Consider the following 20,065-nt stretch of genomic DNA (forward strand, 5'->3'; position numbering starts at 1 on the left):
ATCAACTTGTTATTCTCCTAGAGGTGCCCCCCTGCCCCCGTATATAAAGGAGCAAGGGGCGAGGGGGCGGCCGGCCTAGTAGGGGCGCGCCAAGGGGAGTCCTACTCCCACCGGGAGTAGGACTCCCTCCTTCCTTGTTGGAGTAGTAGAAGTGGAAAGAGGGGGAGAGGGAAAAGGAAAAAGGGGCTGCCCCCCTTGTCCAATTCGGACCAGAGGGGGGGCGCATGCCTCTTTCCTTTTGGCCTCTCTCCTCTATTCCCGTATAGCCCAATAAGGCCCATATACTCCCCGGCGAATTCCCGTAACTCTCCGGTACTCCGAAAAATACCCGAATCACTCGGAACCTTTCCGAACTCCGAATATAGTCGTCCAATATATCGATCTTTACGTCTCGACCATTTCGAGACTCCTCGTCATGTCCCCGATCTCATCCGGGACTCCGAAGTCCTTCGGTACATGAAAACTCATAAACTCATAATATAACTGTCATCGAAACCTTAAGCGTGCGGACCCTACGGGTTCGAGAACAATGTAGACATGACCTAGAACTATTCTCGGTCAATAACCAATAGCAGAACCTGGATGCTCATATTGGCTCCCACATATTCTACGAAGATCTTTATCGGTCAAACCGCATAACAACATACGTTGTTCCCTTTGTCATCGGTATGTTACTTTGCCCGAGATTCGATCGTCGGTATCCAATACCTAGTTCAATCTCGTTACCGGCAAGTCTCTTTACTCGTTACGTAATGCATCATCCTGCAACTAACTCATTAGTCACATTGCTTGCAAGGCTTATAGTGATGTGCATTACCGAGAGGGCCCAGAGATACCTCTCCGACAATCGGAGTGACAAAACCTAATCTCGAAATACGCCAACTCAACATGTACCTTCGGAGACACCTGTAGTACTCCTTTATAATCACCCAGTTACGTTGTGAAGTTTGGTAGTACCCAAAGTGTTCCTCCGGTAAACGGGAGTTGCATACTTCTCATAGTTACAGGAACATGTATAAGTCATGAAGAAAGCAATAGCAACATACTAAACGATCAAGTGCTAAGCTAACGGAATGGGTCATGTCAATCACATCATTCTCCTAATGATGTGATCTCGTTAATCAAATGACAACACATGTCTATGGTTAGGAAACATAACCATCTTTGATCAACAAGCTAGTCAAGTAGAGGCATACTAGTGACACTATGTTTGTCTATGTATTCACACATGTATTATGTTTCTGGTTAATACAATTCTAGCATGAATAATAAACATTTATCATGATATAAGGAAATAAATAATAACTTTATTATTGCCTCTAGGGCATATTTCCTTCACGGTGGCAGGTTGAGAAACACGGTTCACATAAATGACTGGGGCGCGGTGTGATGTCACGTTATGAAAAGTTGTCAGCAGATTAGATTTGTGGAATATTGTGCTCTCTACTGTGGTATGTGGAAATTATTTTGCAGAGCCGGACACGATCCTCGTGTTCAAAATCTTCTATGAAGTATTCGGAGAAGGAACCTGCCTTGCAATGCCAAAGACAATCTGCGCGCCAGACTCATCGTCATTGAAGCCTGGTTCAGGGGCTACTGAGGGAGTACTGGATTAGGGGGTCCTCGGACAGCCGGACTATATACTTTGGCTGGACTATTGGACTATGAAGACACAAGATTGAAGACTTCGTCCCATGTCCGGGTGGGACTCTCCTTTGCGTGGAAGGCAAGTTTGGCAATTCGGATATGTAGATCTCCTTCTCTGTAACCAACTCTGTGTAACTCTAGCCCCCTCCGGTGTCTATATAATACGGAGGGTTTAGTCCATAGGACGAAAAACAATCATAATCATAGGCTAGCTTCTAGGGTTTAGCCTCTACGATCTCGTGGTAGATCAACTCTGGTAATACTCATATCATCAAGATCAATCAAGCAGGAAGTAGGGTATTACCTCCATCGAGAGGGCCCGAACCTGGGTAAACATCGTGTCCCCCGCCTCCTGTTACCATTAGCCTTAGACGCACAGTTCGGGACCCCCTACCCAAGATCCGCCGGTTTTAACACCGACAATGACCAAGAGCGAGCTGCGTGCGGGTATATTAAAACAGGTATGACGATCGTTAGCAGAGACCACCTGGGTATTCCCATGTACGTCCGAGCCCCTTGCTTTCTAGGCGTATCCGTCCCGCTACGGGTCCGATGAGACGGTTTATTAGAAAAGGCCTCGCGAAGAGAAAAAAACCTGAAAGAAAGAGAAAAAGTAAAGGTATGCGGATCCAAGAGCGGTTAAGCCGCATTGTGGACCGCAGTCTAGCTGTGCCTCCGTCCATGCCCATGGTATTTTAAGTGCGTAGTTGTGTACGCGCGACACGAATTTTACCGCTTTGTTAGGGCTGGGGCGAAGGCCGGATTGCTAGCTGAGCTCTAGACGAGCCGGATGGTCCTGTTAAAGAGTAGCGCGGACCCACTTAACAGTGTCCGGGGGCTTTATTGCCGAATTGAGGTTTTGCCTAAGAAGGATATTCTGTACTTCTGCTGCAAGGGCCGCGGTGTGCTCTTCAGTATGGAGGAGCGCTCCGTGTTTCCATTGACTGTTATAGCACCGCGAGGTCCGAGCATCTTGAGCTTAAGGTAGGCATAGTGCGGTACCGCATTGAAATGAGCAAATGCGGTTCGTCTGAGCAGTGCATGATAACCACCGTGGAAGGGGACGATGTCCAAGAATAATTCTTCGCCTCAGATATTATCCGGGGATCCGAAGACCACTTCCAATGTGATTGAGCCCGTACAGCAGGCCTCTACACCTGGTATGACACCTTTAAAGGTGGTTTCGTTGGGCTTGATCCTTGAGGGATCAATACCCATTTTCCGCACTATATCCTGATAAAGCAGGTTCAGGCTGCTACCACCGTCCATGAGGACGCGTGTGAGGTGGAATCCATCAATGATAGGGTCAAGCACCAGCGCGGCTGAACCGCCATGACGGATACTGGTCGGATGGTCCCTTCGATCGAAGGTGATCGAACAGGAGGACCACTGGTTGTATTTTGGGGCGACTGGCTCCATCGCGTAGACGTCCCTTAGTGCGCACTTCCGCTCCCTTTTGGGGATATGTGTAGCATATATCATATTCCCCATTTTCACTTGGGGGGAAACTTCTTCTGTCCCCCTGTGTTCGTTGGCCGGGGTTCCTCGTCATCGTTGCTTTGCAATCCCTTTTCTCCGTTTTTGGCGTTTAACTTACCGGCCTGTTTAAAGACCCAACATTCTCTGTTGGTATGATTGGCTGGCTTATTGGAGGTGCCGTGGATTTGGCATGGACGATCAAGTGTGCGGTCCAGGCTGGAAGGGCCCAGATTGTTTCTATTAAATGGCTTTTTCCGCTGCCTGGACTTGGAGCCACTGAATCCGGCATTGACGGTCGTGTCTTCAGAGTTTTCGCCATTATTTCGACGCTTATGTCTATTGCGTCGAGGCTTGCCGTTACTGTCTCTGGCTTCGGAAGTGCCAGGTTTACTTGAGGTGCTGTTGCTACGAGCTAGCCAGCTATCCTCGCCTGCGCAGAAGCGGGTCATGAGCGTCGTAAGGGCTGCCATGGTCTTCTGGCCGAGGTGTCGGGCGAGCCACTCGTCGCGGATGCTATGCTTAAAGGCCGCTAGGGCTTCAGCATCCGGATAGTCGACGATTTGGTTCTTTTCAGTTAAGAACCGAGTCCAGAATTTCCTGGCGGACTCTCTGGGCTGTTGGATTATATGACTTAAGTCATCGGCGTCTGGAGGTCGAACATAACTTCCCTGGAAGTTGTCAAGGAACGCATCTTCCAGGTTCTCCCAACTGCCAATGGAGTTTTCTGGCAGACTATTCAACCAGTGCCTAGCTGGTCCCTTGAGTTTTAACGGGAGATACTTGATGGCATGGAGATCATCGCCGTGTGCCATATGTATGTGGAGGAGAAAGTCCTCGATCCATACCGCGGGATCTGTTGTTCCATCATATGATTCAATATTTACGGGTTTGAACCCCTCTGGGAATTCATGTTCCATTACTTCATCGGTGAAGCATAGGGGGTGTGCGGCGCCTCTGTGTCGGGCTACGTCGCGGCGCATCTCAAATGGAGCCGGTATGCGGTATTCGGCCCGGACAGGTGTGTATTTGTCATATTGGGCATGGTGGCCGTCGTTGCGTGTTGGGGCGCACCCTCGCGATACATAGATCGATCTGGCCTGGCCTGCTCTGTTCTCCAAGTCGTATCGCAGGTCATGTGTGTTTCCCCGAGCTGTTGTGTTTCTGTTTGTTCGGCCACGTGGTGCTGGCTGGTGTTTGGGATGAATTGCCGGTTTATCTTGACCATGCGGTGTTCTGTCAGCCGCATTATGTGTTGGTAGTGCTGGCTCCAACGCCTCATCATAGAATTGAGGTGGCAATTTGCGCTTCAGGTAACTTTTGGTTGGGCGTTCGAGTCCATATTCCTCGGCTGCCAGGACCTTAGTCCATCTATCAATGAGCAGATCTTGATCAGCTTGAAGCTGCTGCTACTTCTTCTTCAGGCTCCTTGCCGTGGCTATAAGCCGGCGCTTAAAATGCTCATGTTCGACAGGATCCTCCGGCACGATAAATTCTTCGTCGCCGAGGCTCACCTCATCCTCGGAGAGAGGCATGTAGCTGCTGTCCTCCGAGTCATCGTTCATGGCCTGTTCATCAGGGCTGGCTCGCCCATATTCCCGTCCAGCCTATTTGAAACTTGGCTTGGTGGGGTCTTCGTTGTCTTCGGCGTCGTCCGAAGTGCTATTCTGTCTTGTGCCGGTATCGCTATTTTTACCATGGTGTGATTTAGAGCGGCGCCGCTGACGTTGGTGTTTAGACTGCTTCTCAGGAAGTTTATCCTCAACTGGGTCTTTTATGTCATCGCCATTGTTTTTTTGGGTGTATCCACCATGTATATGTCATATGAGGAGGTGGCTATCCAGCGCCCTGTGGGCGGTGGTTCCTGTTCTTCTCCGGCATCGTCGTCCATATAGTCGATGTCTTTGGAGTCGAAATCAAGCATGTCGGTCAAATCATCGACAATGGCTATCAAATGGGTGGTGGGTGGGAAACAAAGTTCATCGTCGTCCGCTTCCCACTCAAGCCGGACATAGTTCCGCGAAGAATCTCCTGACAAGGAGAGGGACTTTAATGAGTTTAACACATCGCCTAAGGGTGAGTGTTGGAAGATGTCCGCGGAGCTGAATTCTAAGATCGACGCCCGGTCGGATTCGATGGGTGCGGATACACGCGGTTCGGAGCCTATGGACGGAGACGAGTCCGAGGTTCCGATGACACAGGCCTCGTTGGAGGTCAAATCTATGTTCGGCTCTAGCGCCGCTGGGTCCGCGGCTTCCGGGGCGAGGTCGAGCCTCGTGTCCTCAGATGGCGTGCTCTGCTCTAGATCTAGGGCCAGTGCGATTACAGGCGCAGTCTCCTACACACAGACTGATGACAGATTTAGATCATGTTCATCGTGGCGGCAGGGCGCGGCTGTCATGGGCTCAAATCCGTCGAAGATCAAGTCTCCGCGGATGTCTGTGGTGTAGTTCAAGCTTCCAAACCTGACCTGATGGCCAGGGGCATAGCTGTCGATCTGCTCCAGCTGGCCAAGCGAGTTGACCCGCAGTCCAAAGCCGCCGAATACGAAGATCTGTCTGGGGAGAAAAACTTCACCCTGGACGGCGCTGTCGTGGATGATTGGAGGAGCCATCAAGCCTTATGACGACGACACAGTAGAACTCTCAATGAAAGTACCAATGTCAGTGTAAAACCGGTGGATCTCGGGTAGGGGGTCCCAAACTGTGCGTCTAAGGCTAATGGTAACAGGAGGCGGGGGACACAATGTTTACCCAGGTTCGGGCCCTCTCGATGGAGGTAATACCCTACTTCCTGCTTGATTGATCTTGATGATATGAGTATTACAAGAGTTGATCTACCACGAGATCGTAGGGGCTAAACCCTAGGAGCTAGCCTATGATTATGATTGTTCTCCTTCCTACGGACTAAACCCTCCGGTTTATATACACACCGGAGGGGTCTAGGGTTACACAAAGTCGGTTACAGAGAAAGGAATCTTCATATCGAATCGCCAATCTTGCCTTCTATGCAAAGGAGATTCCCATCCGGACACGGGACGAAGTCTTCTATCTTGCATCTTCATAGTCCAACAGTCCGACATACGCATATAATCCGGCTGTCCGAGGACCCCTTAATCCAGGACTCTCTCAACCGCTTAGTGATAAAGTAAAATAATTACAAGGCGATTACATTGCATACAATAAAGTGACAACCATATGGCTCCCGCCAGTTGCCGATAACTCTGTTACAAAACATGATCATCTCATACACCGAATCCAAGCACCGAATGTATGGTACCTCCGCGTTCAGCACACGTTCAGCTCAATGACGTTCCTCGTACTCTTGATCCAGTTGAGGTCGAGGGAGAGTTTCATCAGCACGATGGTGTGGCGACGATGATGATGAAGTTACCTGTCACATCCCTAGTTCTATTAATGCCTAGTGCTAGCATCTGGTGTTGCATCATGTTTAAATTTCAGTTAAACCTGAAATGGGGATTGCCTAAACCCTAGCATCAAAGGAATCCACTAGGTTCAACTAAAATATTCTCAGTGAATCCAAATGGCTTTCAAAAATGTTCATCATTTCTGGAAAATGCTGGAAACATTAACCAGAGGTGTTGCACCTTTTTCCATGTCATATTTGAGCTCTGGATTAAATCATATGCTATTTGCAATTGGGCATTTAAATGCTATATAATATTTTAAATGCTCAATTAATTCTGAACTTAAGTGAGGGCTGTTGGGAATATTCCAAATAGAGCCCACAATTATCTTCAGGATTTTTGAAAATGTTTTGGTATTTTAAATAAAGCCCAGAAGTTACAGAAAAATAGAAAACATAAAACAATTTAGAAAAGAGAGAGAGAACACCTACCTGGGCCACTTACCTGGCCGGCCCACCTGGCAGGCCCAGCACTGTGCTGGCCCATGCCAGCTAGCTGCTTCGTCCTCGCCAGGCAGGCACAGAGGTGACGCCGGCGAGCACGAGCTCGCCACGACGCCACCTGCTTGCAGCCCACGCCCCTGGACACCTAGGTGATCTCCACGTTGCTGCCCCGACCCCATGGACACCTCATTCGCCCCCATGCCTCTCTCCCTCGCTCTCTCGTGCGAAGCCCGAGGACCACCGTCGCCGTCGTTCGCCTTTGCCGCGGCCACCAGCATCCCCATGCCAAGCCAGCTAGTCCACGAGCTCCGCCTCATCTGCCTCTTCCTCCTCGACGATTCTCCCGGCCGCAGACGCGCTGCTTCATCGTCACCATCGCCGTTTCCGTCGCCGGCCACCGAAGCTCATCGCCGCCGATTCGGGAGCTACCGGACGTCCCCAACCTCGCCCTCGCGCTGCACCTGCATCTAACCCCCCTAACCCCGCTGCCTCTTGCTCGCCGTAGCCGTCGCCCCCTTGCTGCCCGCAGCATGCTGCCGGCCGAGCTCGCTGTCAACACAGCTCCGGTGACCATTTGGTCACCCCGGCGACTCCAACACGCTCGTAGCACACCGTAGAGCAGCCCCAGCGCATCAGTTGGCTCGCTTGCGAGCTGCAACACCGAACCCGCAACTCACCCGAACGTCGGCCGCCGCTTTCGTGCTCGCCGCCGTTGGCTCCGGCCACCATAGGCCCGGCCTCCACCACCACTAGACGCGCGCCTGCAAGAGCTCTCCAACGAGCCCAAGAACGGCCTCGTCCGTGCCCTGTGGGCGTTTTCCGAGCCGCGCCGCCGTCTCGGGTCTCGCCGGCGTCGAGTCGCCGGTGGGTTTGACCCCGCCGGCCTGGGTTTGACCCACTTTGACCCCGGTCGGGCCCCACCTGGGTCAATGACATGTGGGGCCGGCACTAGCTGGATTAGTTAGATGCTAGTTAGTGCTAATCACCACTATTAGGTGCTAATTCCCTCGCTAAATTAAACCTGAGCCACTAACATGTGGGCCCAGCCCTGCTGACATTTTTGTTAGGATTAGTTTAACCCTAATCAACTCAGTTAGCTAACTGAGTCACTGACCAGTGGGCCCCACTGGTCAGGTTTGACCTGGCGGCGCCTGTTGACCTGCTGAGGTCAGCATGACCTAATGCTGACGCAGTAAACATTTTCTGGAATTAAAATAAATCAGAAATGATTTATAAATTTCAGAAAATGATCTAAACTTCTAAAATTCATAGAAATTTAACCGTAACTCAGAATGAAATAATTTATATATGAAAAATGATCAGAAAAATCCAATCTATCCATCTGTACTGGTTTCATGCATGTTAGAACAACTTATGAGTACTGTTTAGGACAAATCATATAAATGGCATTTGAATATCCACATATGGGGTTTGAATTTGAATCCTGGATTCAAACCAACTCCATTTAATCTGTTGTAGTTGTATTAGGCCAACACACTCATTATGCCATGTCATGATCATGCATCATATTGTGCATTGCATTGATTGTGTTTCTTCTTTGTTGTCGGTGCTTGTCCCCTCTCAGTAGACGTGTACCGACGATGAGATCGATGACACCGATGAAGAGCTATACTATCTTCAGAAGTGCCAGGCAAGCAAAACCCCCTTGTTAATTTCGATACAATCCCACTCTCTCGCTCTTGCTCTCTTTTACTGCATTAGGACAACAACGATTCAACTGTTACATGCTGCGGTAGTTGAACCCCTTTCCTCTGCATGACCTGTCATTGCCACAGTAAATAGATGAAACCCACTAGCATGAGTAGGAGTTGTTTGAGCCCTGATGTGCCTACTCATTCATGCTTGTTTGTCATGCCTGCTACTGCTTAGAGTTGAGTCAGGTCTGATTCATCGGGGATGAATTGGAGGTGTGTGAACAGGTCCTACTGTGTGTGAGCTAAGTGTGTGAACACGATTTGGTAAAGGTAGCGGTGAGAGGCCATGTAGGAGTACATGGTGGGTTGTCTCATTGAAACCGTCCTCAGGAACTGAGTTATGTGTTTGTGATCCATGAACAACTACTACCACACATTGGGTTCCGGTAACTCGGCCCCTCTCGGCTTATTAATCAACTTGATCTCTGTCTAGGAGTTGCAACTAGTTTCTGGTGTTTGTAGGTAGTGCTAGTAGTCTACCAAGTGGCACCCGGTATAGGTGGGCTTGGGACAGACTAGGCACAGTGGCCCGGTGTACCAAGTGGCACCCGGATGGTGGACTTGGGAACCCTGCACACATCGTTTGGGGCCGTGAGTGACACCCCGGCCGGATCTCCTTGTGGATGGAACCCGAATAGGCGATAAACCTGGACGAGAGACTTGTGTGGTTAGTCAGGTCGTGGCCGACACCCTCGCTGGGCTTCCGCTTGAAGGTTGTCGAGTACATGTCGTGTAAACGGCGGTAAGTGGTGAGAGCGTGTGTGAAGAAGTACACCCCTGCAGGGTTAATATGATCTATTCGAATAGCCGTGTCCGCGGTAAAGGACTTCTGGGTTGCCTGTACAGTTCATAGACAAGTGAAAGTGGATACTCTAAAATGCGCAAGATAAGCGTGAGTGCTATGGATGGCGTTCTTGTAGGGAGACGGGAGCGGATCCATAGTGGTGTATTGATATGGTGCATATGTGGACTCGTGTGCGCCACCTCAAAAGAGTTACTTGCAGTCGTAGTTCAGGATAGCCAAGTCAAAGCTGGCTTGCTGCAGTCAAACTCCACCATCCCCTTGTTGATAATGATGCATATGTAGTTAGATCTGATGTAAGTCTTGCTGGGTACATTTGTACTCACGTTGCTTAATTTATGTTTTTGCAGAGAGACTTCAGTCTCGCTAGTAGTTCCACGTGGACTTCGACGTTTAGCTTGTTACCTCAGCTACGATATTGTGCCCTTGGCAGGATCTGGTAGATAGTTAGGCTTCTCAGCCTTTTTCATTTCTAGATGTCTGTACTCAGACATGTTAAGCTTCCGCATGTGCTTTGACTTGTATGCTCTGAATGTTGGGTCGTGAGACCCATGTTTGTAATATCTCGCTCCTCGGAGCCTATTGAATAAATACTTGAGTTGTAGAGTCATGTTGTGATGCCATGTTGTATTTGCACATATCGAGCATATTGTGTGTATGTTATTGAAATGCTTGGTATGTGTGGGATCTGACTATCTAGTTGTTTATCCTTGGTAGACTCTCTTACCGGGAAATGTCTCCTAGTGCTTCCACTGAGCCATGGTAGCTTGCTACTGCTCCGGAACACTTAGGCTGGCCAGCATGTGTCCTTCTTCGTTCCTGTGTCTGTCCCTTCGGGGAAATGTCACGCGATGAATACCGGAGTCCTGTTAGCCCGCTACAGCCCAGTTTACCGGAGTCCTGCTAGCCTAGTGCTACAGCCCGGATTCACTCGCTGATGACCGACACGTTCGATGCTGGGTCATGGATGCCTGCCCCTGTAAGTTTGTTCCACTTTGGGTTCACGACTAGCCATGTTAGCCCGGGTTCTTTGTCATATGGATGCTAGCGGCAGTATCATATACGTGAGCCAAAAGGCGTAAACGGTCCCGGGCCAGGTAAGGTGGCACCCGTGGGAATACCGTGCGTGAGGCCGCAAAGTGATATGATGTGTTACATGCTAGATCTGTGTGACTTAGGATCAGGGTCCTGACAGCTTTGGTATCAGAGCTTGACTGCCTGTAGGATTACCAAGCCAAACTGGTCGAAGTTGAGTCTAGAAATTCTTTAGTTATATGTAGGGGAATTGATTGTGGGATGGAACGTAAGTCTCTGTTTACTCCTTATACCTTATGCCCTTCTGATCTGAGTCATCTTATCTTTCCTGCGGGGTTAAGGAACTAGGCTCTCTCTTCCTTCTATCAGGATCACGTGTTACTAATCCGTAGACTTGTAGGATTGATGGTTCTAAGCTTTAGTTCGGTTCCTAATACTCCCGTGTATTCATAGTTGGCCTCGGAATCTTGATATTGTGATGATCGAGTGGTTATGCCACCATTTTGTAGGATGTCTCAAATCATTTTGAGCATTTATAGTCGTTATGCTGTCCGAGTCATCCCAGGTTTCTAAATAGTCTGATGCATTTGCAGATCACTTCTTTTTGTTCTCGATGTCCTTTTGGGTCAGATTAACCACACTACCCAGTGTGTTGAGGTACTTCATTGCCTCGGTATATAAGTTGGAGCTATTATTATGACCCTAGGTGTCTTAGTTAACCACCTTGTAATCTAGTCATGTTTTGCGTTCCCAGTGTGATGATTCTGGCCTTCATTTTTGAAAGCATCCCGTGATGCCATTTAGTATGTAGGTATTCCACTTCTGGGTTTTGAACCCGAGATTCACCCTACTTACATCATGTTGATAGTAATTGCTAGCTCCCTTAGGTTATTAGTGACCTTTGTGTTAGTCCTCGAGGTCCGTGGTATTTCCTTCTTCCAAATACTATGAACCATTTATGGCAGAAGTTCCTCGTTGATCGAAAGATCACAACCAGAGTGCTCTTGATGAGTTCTCAATTCTGTGCTGTTACTCTGCCAGTTCTACCCTTCTGCATGGGTTATCCGGAAGAAATATGATGAGCTTTGCTCGACATACTAATCTATGCATCCACGACTCAGAAAATCATATGTTCCTTTGAGTTGTTCCCCTTTAGTTGTCTTCTGACCTTCATCTATCAATTGATAGTCAAGCGTATGTATGCATTCGTTCATCGATGCTTATTACCATTGTGGTCCGTCAAGCCATTCTATTCCGGAATTACTAGGAGAAACAAACTCCAGTACCTTATCCATATCCAGGATTGGGTCAAAGTAGTTGTATTCCGCAAATCAAATGCCAAACCAGCTTTTGCTTTGTTCTACCTTGGAGTATTATTCTATTTATGCCAAGAATATCATAGGAATTGCACCATCTCTTATGAATTTTTGACGCAGTGATACTTCTTGCCATCATTGTTCATTCCTCGGCTCCCGTGTTATTGTAACCGGAATGCTGGCAAGTGAGTCGTGATGTGTGAAATCAATACTCCTAGCAACTCCGTTGCTTGGTAGTTAATGGACAATATTCTCATTCTTAGCGTGTTGGTTATTAAATCATCATCCTAAGATTGATCGTGCTATCTAGTCCTTATTTCCTGGTGCACTTTCTGATCAATGAGATAGGATTGTGTCAATCCCTCACTCTTTTGATCACATCGTCTTGCCCTGAAAAGCAAGATTTTTCTCGAGCTTAGTAACATACCGGTGGTTCATGATTTTCTGAATATCTTCTCGGTAGTATCACCAGGTCGTCACCTGACTGTTATGTTGAGCTCGTGATCAAGTTGGTTTTCTTATAAACCACCCCTTCTCCAAGAATCCGTGTTGGATACCCCTGAGCTAGTTGGTTAAGCTAAACGACAACTTGGAGAGTTGGAAGATAAAAGCTTACCTAACTTAGTCGTTTCAAAGGGATATCTTTTTGTGTGTGTGTGTGTGTGTTGAAGAAAGATGATATCTTCAGCGATTGGTCCCTGCGATTAGTTGTTGGATCTATTGTCTTACCCAAATCTTTGATTTGTGTATGGGCTATCGTCAAATCAAGTCAGAACCAACGATATTCATAATGTTGTCTTACTCGTGGTTGATCCCTCGGGCATCCACCATTATATCTTTGGGTCTGACCAATGCTATCACCTTGTTCACATAATTATGGAATTCCATCTTCATGGAAACCTGGATGAATTGTTGTTGAGCCCATCGACAACATCCTTGTCTTCTCCATAATTTTGTTGAACATTAAGCTAGTGTTGGAAACTTTTGAAAGAATTTCTTCATGCTAGCTCATGAAGCATATGTTCGGATGAAAGACGTGGCTCTCTCTAACTCATGTGCATCTGGTGCAAGCTGCCGCCGTGGGTTCGAGAAAGTTAGTTTTTCTTCCTTTGGAATCGTTCCAAGTTAGTCACGCCTGTGTGAAGTACTCTATGGTTTGATAGGTTGGTCGCCTCCATTCTATATGGGTTTCCTAGCACACCAAGCCACTGATTGATTTGCTCGAGGAAAAGGAGCTTGTTGTGCTAATTCTAGATCATGCACAAGACTCCAATATCCTCGATGATGGTTCCCAACCAGAACTCGGTAGTGTTTATTGTAAGACTTCTACGTGGTCATGCTTGTCTTGGACAGCGTGATCACATGTATGTAGCAGAAACAACTCATGTTTTGGAGCTTGCTATCGTAGTTCATTTCCCGAGAATCTCGCAACGTCATCTCGTTGATTTGTGTTGCAAACTTTCATTCTTCTTCCTAGACTCGATGAGTCTGGAATATCCTAACACCAACCAGATCTGAATCTCAGGCAGATATGATGGTTGGAACATTTCCCAAGAACTATAATAATGGTCTCTCTGTAACCGGTTAAGTGGATGTCGTGGCCAACACACCCAGCCGGAAGACCTATTATTGTAGTATCTTGATTGAGGAAGTTGGCCACCTCCCCATGAGGATTTCTTATGGATTTACTTCCGTAGTTATTCCTTATGATTTTTGTGTTCCCAAGTCCCCTTTACTTGATGTCCTAGATATCAACCCAGTTTGAGAAATGGGTTGCGCTGGCACATCAAGGAGAATATTAGAAGCGGAGTGCTAAATGTCTCTCGGCCGATCATCCAGATTTTGTCCCCTTGGCCCCGCCAAGGTGAAATCTGAGAAGGTGTTATCTTCCTTTGCATCTGCATCTTCTACCGGCATTCATCATGGTAGTATGTTGTGTTGCCAGGATCCTTGACACGGATATTGGTAATACCTTGATGAATATGGAAGTGCTCAAGTTCTTGAGAGCACGCACAAGCGCTAGGTGTTATCATCGGCACTAACTGGGATTGCTCTCAGTTTCCTCGGTTATGCTATAACTTTTCAAACAGTGGACTCACTCTCTACTGTTGAGCTTCTCCCCAGTTACTACAAACATCCCTTGTGTTTTTTACAACAAGGTAATCCACATCATCCATTCTAGTCCGAGTATGTTATTCTATCGAACCCCTCTAAACGATCGCTCGAGAATTGCCTTAGGTTGGTATAAAGAGTTTCAGTGATCTCGGAATCAAAGGTAATTCTTTTTGCCACTTAAGGGGATATTTCTATGAGTCACCCTCCTCCAAGATGTCTCATTATGGTATCATGGCAACCCAACTCCTCGCTACGTTGACAACCGTTCACCACCTTCTTAAGCGTGGAATTGTTGTCTACCTAGTGAACCTTCGTCATCTGCTTCACTCCATTCCTCTAGATGTGTGCTTCGCGTCTCAGCTCGTGAGATGTTTCTATGTCTCATTCCGTGAGTTGATCCTGAGTTGATCGATCTTCGAGAAGATCGATCCTTCTGGAGTTTCTTTTTCCTCTCGTTGTCATGTTGGTAGGAGTTCCTGGAGCAAGACGTCGAGACAATGATGGTGATCAAATCAACGTTCATTTGAAGTGCAACCTGGATCGTGAAGATTGTGTTAGTTTGTGCTCGCCTTTCATCTTACCCTACGCTTGAATCTCGGGACGAGATTCTTGTTTAGTGGGGGTGAGTTGTCACATCCCTAGTTCTATTAATACCTAGTGCTAGCATCTGGTGTTGCATCATGTTTAAATTTCAGTTAAACCTGAAATGGGGATTGCCTAAACCCTAGCATCAAAGGAATCCACTAGGTTCAACTAAAATATTCTCAGTGAATCCAAATGGCTTTCAAAAATGTTCAACATTTCTGGAAAATGCTGGAAACATTAACCAGAGGTGTTGCACCTTTGTCCATGTCATATTTGGGCTCTGGATTAAATCATATGCTATTTGCAATTGGGCATTTAAATCTATATAATATTTTAAATGCTCAATTAATTATGAACATAAGTGAGGGCTGTTGGGAATATTCCAAATAGAGCCCACAATTATCTTCAGGATTTTTGAAAATGTTTTGGTATTTTAAATAAACCCCAGAAGTTACAGAAAAATAGAAAACATAAAACAATTTAGAAAAGAGAGAGAGAGAACACCTACCTGGGCCACTTACCTAGCCGGCCCACCTGGCAGGCCCAGCACTGTGCTGGCCCATGCCAGCCAGCTGCTTCGTCCTTGCCAGGCAAGCACAGAGGTGACGCCGGCGAGCACGAGCTCGCCATGACGCCACCTGCTTGCCGCCCACGCCCCTGGACACCTGGGTGATCTCCACGTCGCCGCCCTGACCCCGTGGACACCTCATTCGCCCCCCCCCCCCGCCTCTCTCCCTCGCTCTCTCGCGCGACGCCCGAGGACCACCGTCGCTGTCGTTCGCCTTTGCCGTGGCCACCAGCATCCCCATGCCAAGCCAGCTAGTCCATGAGCTCCGCCTCATTTGCCTCTTCCTCCTCGACGATTCTCCCGGCCTCGGACGCGCTGCTTCATCGTCACCATCGCCGTTTCTGTCGCCGGCCACCAAAGCTCATCGCCGCCGATTCGGGAGCTACTGAAATCCCCGACCTCGCCCTCGCTGTGAGCACCTGCATCTAACCCCCCTAACCCCGCTGCCTCTTGCTCGCCGTAGCCGTCGCCCCCTTGCTGCCCGCAGCACGCCGCCGGCCGAGCTCGCCGTCAACGCAGCTCCGGTGACCGTTTGGTCACCCCGGCGACTCCAACATGCTCGTAGCACACCGTAGAGCAGCCCCAGCGCATCTGTTGGCTCGCTTGCGAGCTGCAACACCGAACCCGCAACTCACCCGAACGTCGGCCGCCGCTTTCGTGCTCGCCGCCGTTGGCTCCGGCCACCATAGGCCCGGCCTCCACCACCACTAGACGCGCGCCTACAAGAGCTCTCCAACGAGCCCAAGAACGGCCTCGTCCGTGCCCTGTGGGCATTTTCCGAGCCGCGCCGCCGTCTCGGGTCTCGCCGGCGTCGAGTCGCCGGTGGGTTTGACCCCGCCGGCCTGGGTTTGACCCACTTTGACCCCAGTCGGGCCCCACCTGGGTCAATGACATGTGGGGCCGGCACTAGCTGGATTAGTTAGATGCTAGTTAGTGATAATCACCAGTGTTAGGTGCTAATTCCCTCACTAAATTAAACCTGAGCCACTGACATGTGGGCCCAGCCCTGCTGACATTTTTGTTAGGATTAGTTTAACCCTAATCAACTCAGTTAGCTAACTGAGTCACTGACCAGTGGGCCCCACTGGTCAGGTTTGACCTGGCGGCGCCTGTTGACCTGCTGAGGTCAGCATGACCTAATGCTGACGCAGTAAACATTTTCTGGAATTAAAATAAATCAGAAATGATTTATAAATTTCAGAAAATGATCTAAACTTCTAAAATTCATAGAAATTTAACCGTAACTCAGAATGAAATAATTTATATATGAAAAATGATCAGAAAAATCCAATCTATCCATCTGTACTGGTTTCATGCATGTTAGAATATCATATAAATGGCATTTGAATATCCACATATGGGGTTTGAATTTGAATCCTGGATTCAAACCAACTCCATTTAATCTGTTGTAGTTGCATTAGGCCAACACACTCATTATGCCATGTCATGATCATGCATCATATTGTGCATTGCATTGATTGTGTTCCTTCTTTGTTGTCGGTGCTTGTCCCCTCTCAGTAGACGTGTACCGACGATGAGATCGATGACACCGATGAAGAGCTATACTATCTTCAGAAGTGCCAGGCAAGCAAAACCCCCTTGTTAATTTCGATACAATCCCACTCTCTCGCTCTTGCTCTCTTTTACTGCATTAGGACAACAACGATTCAACTGTTACATGCTGCGGTAGTTGAACCCCTTTCCTCTGCATGACCTGTCATTGCCACAGTAAATAGATGAAACCCACTAGCATGAGTAGGAGTTGTTTGAGCCCTGATGTGCCTACTCATTCATGCTTGTTTGTCATGCCTGCTACTGCTTAGAGTTGAGTCAGGTCTGATTCATCGGGGATGAATTGGAGGTGTGTGAACAGGTCCTACTGTGTGTGAGCTAAGTGTGTGAACACGATTTGGTAAAGGTAGCGGTGAGAGGCCATGTAGGAGTACATGGTGGGTTGTCTCATTGAAACCGTCCTCAGGAACTGAGTTATGTGTTTGTGATCCATGAACAACTACTACCACACATTGGGTTCCGGTAACTCGGCCCCTCTCGGCTTATTAATCAACTTGATCTCTGTCTAGGAGTTGCAACTAGTTTCTGGTGTTTGTAGGTAGTGCTAGTAGTCTACCAAGTGGCACCCGGTATAGGTGGGCTTGGGACAGACTAGGCACAGTGGCCCGGTGTACCAAGTGGCACCCGGATGGTGGACTTGGGAACCCTGCACACATCGTTTGGGGCCGTGAGTGACACCCCGGCCGGATCTCCTTGTGGATGGAACCCGAATAGGCGATAAACCTGGACGAGAGACTTGTGTGGTTAGTCAGGTCGTGGCCGACACCCTCGCTGGGCTTCCGCTTGAAGGTTGTCGAGTACATGTCGTGTAAACGGCGGTAAGTGGTGAGAGCGTGTGTGAAGAAGTACACCCCTGCAGGGTTAATATGATCTATTCGAATAGTCGTGTCCGCGGTAAAGGACTTCTGGGTTGCCTGTACAGTTCATAGACAAGTGAAAGTGGATACTCTAAAATGCGCAAGATAAGCGTGAGTGCTATGGATGGCGTTCTCGTAGGGAGACGGGAGCGGATCCATAGTGGTGTATTGATATGGTGCATATGTGGACTCGTGTGCGCCACCTCAAAAGAGTTACTTGCAGTCGTAGTTCAGGATAGCCACCGAGTCAAAGCTGGCTTGCTGCAGTCAAACTCCACCATCCCCTTGTTGATAATGATGCATATGTAGTTAGATCTGATGTAAGTCTTGCTGGGTACATTTGTACTCACGTTGCTTAATTTATGTTTTTGCAGAGAGACTTCAGTCTCGCTAGTAGTTCCACGTGGACTTCGACGTTTAGCTTGTTACCTCAGCTACGATCTTGTGCCCTTGGCAGGATCTGGTAGATAGTTAGGCTTCTCAGCCTTTTTCATTTCTAGATGTCTGTACTCAGACATGTTAAGCTTCCGCATGTGCTTTGACTTGTATGCTCTGAATGTTGGGTCGTGATACCCATGTTTGTAATATCTCGCTCCTCGGAGCCTATTGAATAAATACTTGAGTTGTAGAGTCATGTTGTGATGCCATGTTGTATTTGCACATATCGAGCATATTGTGTGTATGTTATTGAAATGCTTGGTATGTGTGGGATCTGACTATCTAGTTGTTTATCCTTGGTAGACTCTCTTACCGGGAAATGTCTCCTAGTGCGTCCACTGAGCCATGGTAGCTTGCTACTGCTTCGGAACACTTAGGTTGGCCGGCATGTGTCCTTCTTCGTTCCTGTGTCTGTCCCTTCGGGGAAATGTCATGCGATGAATACCGGAGTCCTGTTAGCCCGCTACAGCCCGGTTTACCGGAGTCCTGCTAGCCTAGTGCTACAGCCTGGATTCACTCGCTGATGACCGACACGTTCGATGTTGGGTCATGGATGCCTGTCCCTGTAAGTTTGTTCCACTTTGGGTTCATGACTAGCCATGTCAGCCCGGGTTCTTTGTTATATGGATGCTAGCAGCACTATCATATACGTGAGCCAAAAGGCGCAAACGGTCCCGGGCCAGGTAAGGTGGCACTCGTGGGAATACCGTGCGTGAGGCCGCAAAGTGATATGATGTGTTACATGCTAGATCAGTGTGACTTAGGATCAGGGTCCTGACATTACCAGCGCAGGGCTTCGCCTAAGCACTACGACGATATGACCAAGGTGTGTAACTGTGGAGGGAGGCACCAAACACGGCTAAAAGATCAACTTGTGTGTCTATGGGGTACCCCCTGGCCACGTATATAAAGGAGGGGAGGGAAGAGGTGGTCGGCCCAAGGGGGGTGCCCCAGGTGTGGGGAATCCTACTAGGACTCCCCAGTCCAAGTAGGATTCCCCTCCTCTTTCCTATTCCTAGTAGGAGAATGCGGGAAGGAGGAAGAGGGGAGAAGGAAGGAGGGGGGCGTCGCCCCCTCCTAGTCCAATTTGGACCAGCCCATTGGGGGGGCACCCCTTGAGGCCCTTCTCTCATTTCCCGTATGGCCCATTAAGGCCCATTACTTCCCCCGGCGAATTCCTGTAACTCTCCGGTTCTTCGAAGAATACCCGAATCACTCAGAACCTTTACGATGTCCGAATATAGCCTTACAATATATCGATCTTTATGTCTTGACCATTTCGAGACTCCCCGTCACATCCGTGATCTCATCCGGGACTCTGAACAAACTTTGGTCATCAAATCACATAACTCATAATACAAATCGTCATCGAACATTAAGCGTGCGGACCCTACGGGTTCGAGAAGTATGTAGACATGACCAAGACACATCACCGGTCAATAACCAATAGAGGAACTTGGATGCTCATATTGGCTCCTACATATTCTACGAAGATCTTTATCGGTCAAACCGCATAACAACATACGTTGTTCCCTTTGTCATCGGTATATTACTTGCCCAAGATTCGATCGTCGGTATCATCATACCTAGTTCAATCTCGTTACCAGAAAGTCTCTTTACTCGTTCCATAATACTTCATCTGCAACTAACTCATTAGTCACAATGCTTGCAAGCCTTATAGTCATGAGTATTACTAAGAGGGCCCAGAGATACCTCTCCTATACACGGAGTGACAAATCCTAATCTCGATTTATGCCAACCCAACAGACACCTTCGGAGACACCTGTAGAGCATCTTTATAATCACCCAATTACGTTGTGATGTTTGATAGCACACAAGGTGTTCCTCCAGTATTCAGGAGTTGCATAATCTCATGGTCTGGGGAATGTGTATAAGTCATGAAGAAAGTAGTAGCAATGAAACTGTAATGATCATAAAGCTAAGCTACCGGATGGGTCGTGTCCGTCACATCATTCTCCTAATGATGTGATCGCATTTATCAAATGACAACACATGTCTATGGTCGGGAAACATAACGATCTTTGATTAACGAGCTAGTCAAGTAGAGG

The sequence above is a fragment of the Triticum dicoccoides genome, chromosome 3B, assembly GCF_002162155.2.
Source record: "Triticum dicoccoides isolate Atlit2015 ecotype Zavitan chromosome 3B, WEW_v2.0, whole genome shotgun sequence".
In the NCBI taxonomy this organism is placed as follows: domain Eukaryota; kingdom Viridiplantae; phylum Streptophyta; class Magnoliopsida; order Poales; family Poaceae; genus Triticum; species Triticum dicoccoides.